The 5,584-nt window shown below is 44.0% G+C and overlaps 1 long non-coding RNA gene across 1 annotated transcript; it reads right to left on the reverse strand.

Moving 5' to 3' along the window:
• Positions 1-1,041: 1,041 nt before the first annotated feature.
• Positions 1,042-3,042, reverse strand: LOC109782758 (uncharacterized). The gene is made up of 4 exons (XR_005761047.2): positions 2,460-3,042; positions 2,253-2,360; positions 2,108-2,160; positions 1,042-1,517 (listed from the first exon to the last, which is right to left on the reverse strand). It is a non-coding gene; the product is annotated as an uncharacterized lncRNA (long non-coding RNA).
• Between the last annotated feature and the right edge of the window lie 2,542 nt (positions 3,043-5,584).

Consider the following 5,584-nt stretch of genomic DNA (forward strand, 5'->3'; position numbering starts at 1 on the left):
GTTTTACCATCTATGTTGTTTCCTTTGAGACATTGGAGTCCACCAAATTCAGCCAACTCGTTGGTTTTCATGGAATTATCAATCTGGGAAGCAACTCTGGATTATAGTTTAGGTTCTACGTCCACTTACTAGATCAGTCGTGACCACATCTTGTGCCACATGATACTCGATCAGTAACTGCCCATCCCAACGATGTGTCGAACAGAGTAAAAATCGACCAGTATGATGCGTTAGTAGGAAGGCGAGTTTAGTACATGTATTCAAAATGAAAACTGATTTTCTGGTTCAAGAGAAGAAAAAACATTCACTCTGTATCAGAAGCAAGACATCATCGAGTTCAGCAGTCATGGGATTGTAAAATCCGATCTATCCAACAAGCAAGCAACATCCGTTCAAGAGGTTACAAAAGCTAAATAGCTGGCATTAAGTTAAGTAGTAAGAGCAGGAACATAGGTGAGTCAAAGCCAGACACCGTGGCAATGGAGATGATAAAACTACAAAGCCATAGTTAGGCATAATAATATATAACTTGGTTCAACTGCGAAATGCCTTGTCGATTAACTCCATGGGTACCATTCCATATGAACCTAATGCGAATAGTTCATGAGATAGATGAAAACTGAATGGTTTTTGCATAGAAAATGCACTTGTAATTTTGTACCATAGGCTTTTAAAGCGTATAGATAGTGTCAATGGTTCCCCCCTTTTAATCTTGAAGGCAAAGACGCATAACTGATATTCTTGATCCCTACCGCCTTGAAAAAGCCTGACCAATTGGTTGTTATTATGCCCCTCATATCCATACACATTATCATTCGAACTTGTCTCTTAGCACCTCTAGTACTGAGTATGATCATCATGTCCTCAACTGGTTCATTGAGATGGTCCTTGATATTGGCATGAAAAGTGACAGAAGAAGTAATGGAAAAGGAAACATGTAATGGTCACAGTCGAGTATTACGATATACTATAAGAAGATGAATATTTAAAGTCTTTACCATCCTTTGTCGGGGAGCGACAAATGTCTTTTCATCTCACAAACATATAATAATTGATGGCAGGGTTCGTTGAATGAACGAAAAGATAAAGTTGCTTGATTTCACACGAGGAAATGTCCAATTCGCTTGTATAGACACATCATGTCTGAAGACGTCGAAACTACCCAACTATGGTCATGTATGTTTGGCATTTGATCTTAGTCCAATGTATGAAAAAGAATTCTAAGTGCAAGCAACGCCGAACCCTAGCACCTCCAACACCGACTATGACAGTTCGAAATCACCGCCCTCATCCATATGAAACCTTGTCATTCATATCGGCGCCCATGCCCTGGGGATGCACGACTGCAAGAGAAGCGAGAGTGACAGGCTAACCAATCAGACAAAGTGACCATGTTGTCGATAGCAGCGATCATGGCTCCTTCCACCTCGACGTCATGGCTCTCTGGTCTCCTCCTCCTCAGCCTCCCCAGTCTTGCCCTCTCAGTCACAAATGTAGCCTGCAGCCTTGCACCACAACTATAAAAAGCTACAGAATTTACCATTCGTTCATATCAATCAAGTGATGAGATAATTAGAATCAGTGCATTAAGAGACCGTGGACCATATGCCATCACTTTGGCAACCTATAAGAGTTATAACAACAATGTGCATCATAATGTCTAGGTAATCTCCCTGCTTTAAAGGTTCTTTACATTCAAGTTTCTAGTGTTCTGTTCAAGTACATGAGCATTATTGCCCTAATTCATCTAGTTTGCAGTTAATCATTAAGAGAACAGAGTGCATGATTGAAAAATATACAATAGTAGATAATGCACACATAATAGAGCCTTTGACTTGTAGTTCACTCAGCACCACCCCGATGATACACGGCTTCCTCGCGTAATACTAGCAGTATAGTGAATTAAACCACAACACTTGTGGGAAATTCCTGCCATGAGTATCTTGAAATCCAACTTTGGGACAACAACATCCATATGTTATAATCATCCTTGCATTGCAATACCCTAACAGCAAAAGTGATGTCTGGCGGCTTGAATACAGTTAATTTGAAGAACTGTAATCCCTAGCTTACAAGGAGCATGCATGATCTTAGTGAAGTTACATACCTCGTGATGGACCAGCCGATGACCAAGGAGCTCTCTAGAATGTGTGTCCTGGTCTGCAAAGCCAACCAAAAAACGAGAGGATGCAGAGGATTAGGTATGCACGCAACAAGAACATACGCATACAACATAGGGTACAACACTACACCTCGGGAAAGTTCGAGGGGATACCCCGGGTAACGAAGAGCCGCGACCTGAGCTGTGGCAGCGTGGCCAACATTGGCGACCTCACCATCCCGACAAGACAGTAGAGGATCTAGCAACACACAGGAGGATGCAAAGCTCAGAACCGAACAGACCGAGAGAGAAAACAAAGACAAGCGAGATATGGCAGGCTGGTTGGCGGGTGGTGTACCTCCAGGACGGTGGCGGTCTATGCGAGCTGGAGTGGCCTCTCAACAACGGTGTACATGTCCTCATGTCCCGACTGGAGCAACGCCATCACTTCAAAGTAGAGAGGTGAGGGGTAGCAGGTTGGGGCCTGAGTTGGGGAGGGGATAAGAAAGGATATTACCTCGCTCCAGGAGCGCCTCTTCAAGACCACGTCTCCTGATTTGCCGGCGAGGACACGGGATGGCGGCATAATGAGTCGTTGATCGTCCTCCACCTCCTCCTTAAGGTAGGTGGCCGGATGATTGCGTGAGACCCTAACGGCTGAAGGGCACGATGTATCGGCGAAGGGGGCAGATGTGTCCTTGTACCAGTAGAGGGCGGCGGCGCAGGTAGTCGGAGCTGGCCGGGGTCGGTGGGGAGAACAGGCAGTGGAGAGCAGATTGAAAGAAAGACACGAGTGAGAGAGACAGAGAAGTGAGACGGGAGAGAAACCCTAGCTGTCTCACTGGTTGGGGACGAAGCAACAAATTGGTAGAAGCCACGTGGCGTGAGGATATGCAAAATCCCAAGAATGCCCTCTGCGGGGCACCGAACTCACATGTAGTGGCACGAGCGATCCTACTAAAAAACACACGTAGCAGGCACTCTCCTAGTCACGGCCACAACAGACACGATGTAGGATCGAAAGTATGTCTTGAGGGGGATGAATAGACTACTGGCAAAAAATAAAGGACTATTTTCCCAATTTTAATTCTTAGCAGATTTGGACTTAGCTAAGCAATACAAGAGCACTGTACAGATGCAAGTCTAGAGTATAGGCAGCGGAAAGTAAGGACATGCAAGTGCAAGTAAAGTAGAAAGTAATGTTTGAGAGAATCGCAAACACAAGTTGACACGATGAAGATTTTGACGAGTTGTTTTGATAGGTGATGCTATCGTGCGTCCACGTTGATGGAGGCTTAGATCCACAAATGATCTAATATTACGAAGATCTCGGTTGCGAGATCCATGGAGGAATCAAGTCTTAGAAGGGCTCACACCCACGAGGGTCCATGAATCTCATGTGTGTCCACTTCCATGACGATAAATGGTGCGTCATGGAAGTGTTTTTGTCAATGGTAACCAGCACATGGCATCCACCGTAACGGATCGCCATTAAGCTATTGGGTGCGGGTTTGGATCCGATAACCCGTTAACAGCCCTAACCAATGTCGATTTTCCACGTGTAAAATTCTCATTCCCACCAAGACTTATGGCCACGAAGGACTAGCTCACTAGGGTAGATCTTCACGAACTTCTTGGCTTCTCCACAATGGTTGGAGACTTCCAAGCGCACCTAGTCGTTCTAGGAGGCACCACCTTTCAAAAGGTAATAGATGTTGGTATTTATGATGAACTTCTTGCTCTTGTGCTTTAAAAGATAATCTCCTCAACACTCAAATACTCTCACAGATTTTTGGCTTTGGTAGGAGAGGTTTAGGTAGAAAGCAATGAGGTGAGTAGATTACAGAGGATTAATGGGTGGAGTGGAATCCCTTTGAAATCAGCACAAGGAACTAGAGCTCTCTCTCCGAAAAATGGATAAGAGTTGGGTTTGCTTCGAGAGACGCTGGTGGAGTGGGTGGGGATATATATAGTGATGACCAGAGATCTAAATGTTGCACGCACTTTTTCACACGTCGCTGAGACCAACTAAAATGACTCGGTCAGACCGATATGTACAAAAGGTGGCAAATTTGGATAGCTCAGTCACACCAGGTGAAATAGATCGTTGGCTCTGAGATGAATGACCTCGGCACTGGTGAACACATCAGTGACGCTGGCTAAAATTGATAGGATATTTTGAACGATTTTTAGTGGGTAACAGAAGGTTGGCACAGTGACTTTGGTGAGTCTGAATGGAAAAATCTTGGTGAGACCGAATCAACTTAGGGTTTAGGACAACGGATACATCTTGTTTGATCGGTGACTCTAACTGGATTGTGTTCGGTGGTTCCGAGTGGAGTATCTAGGAATAATATAGTGGGCATTGTGAAAGTAACTGATGTTTTTGGAGTTTGATCTCTGAGCACTTTGAGCAATGAACTCATCTTGTCAACCTCATCCCCTTTTGATAGTATCAACATAGCTATGGACTCAAGGTGATATTTGATCAGTTCAATATAAAAAGGGTGAGTCTTGAGGCTTGATCCAATACTTATCCTTAGTATTTTGAGGACTTCACTTTCATCTATATATATATTGACATGAATTACCAAAACCACTCAGTGGATTAGATGCACTTTCACATGTCCCACGAACTATGGGCCCCACATGTCAAATAGATAAGGCCTAATTCGGGAAGTAAGAAAAAAAATCACTATTCATTTATACAATTCTGGGGTTTGATCCAACGGCCTGGATCTTCCCATCGCGAGATCGAATAGACATAGTGTGTGAGGAAATCTGATCCAACGGCCAAGAGTGCCTAAGCTCTGAGAAGCCTCCATTTCAGAAAGGGTTCTAATTTTTCGATACTTACAATGCCATAGAGCATTTGTGTGCTCGGTGAGCTTCTCATAGACTTACTGATATGTTCTTTTGCACGCCCATTACTATTATATCAAGGGCTCCGTGATATGTGTACAGAACATGCGAAATTTTATAAGTATACCGGAAAGATTATTGGACACACGTGTGAATCACGTTTCCAATGATAAGTTTTTGTGTGTGTAGCTAGACTAAAAGGGCTTGGTTGGAAGGTAAAGATAAGATGGTTCGTTAGGGGTATTTTCTACCCCTATCAGGACGGGGATTGATTTCTAATCCAAACAAGAAATGTAGACAAAAGTACCAGGAGCTAAATCCTGTGTCATCCAACCGCAACTAATGCCTGAATTAACGCAAAAAAAGGATATTTCTTTTCATGTCTTCAACGAGAAAGAGGAAGGAGGAATCACACATCTCGCATGGAGCTTTGGGGAGGTAAGGTACCTGGCAAACTGCACGTTTTCACATGGAGGTTAGCGAGGTCCTCACTGCCAACCGGGGACGTGAGAAATCAGAACAATATGGTGCCATCCGCGACGGGCCAAATTTAGAGAACTTGCTGGATAATCGACGCCACTCATTACTAGAGTGCAACATGGCGCGAAGTGTTTGGACTCT

The sequence above is a fragment of the Aegilops tauschii genome, chromosome 1, assembly GCF_002575655.3.
Source record: "Aegilops tauschii subsp. strangulata cultivar AL8/78 chromosome 1, Aet v6.0, whole genome shotgun sequence".
NCBI classification, from domain to species: Eukaryota; Viridiplantae; Streptophyta; class Magnoliopsida; order Poales; family Poaceae; genus Aegilops; species Aegilops tauschii.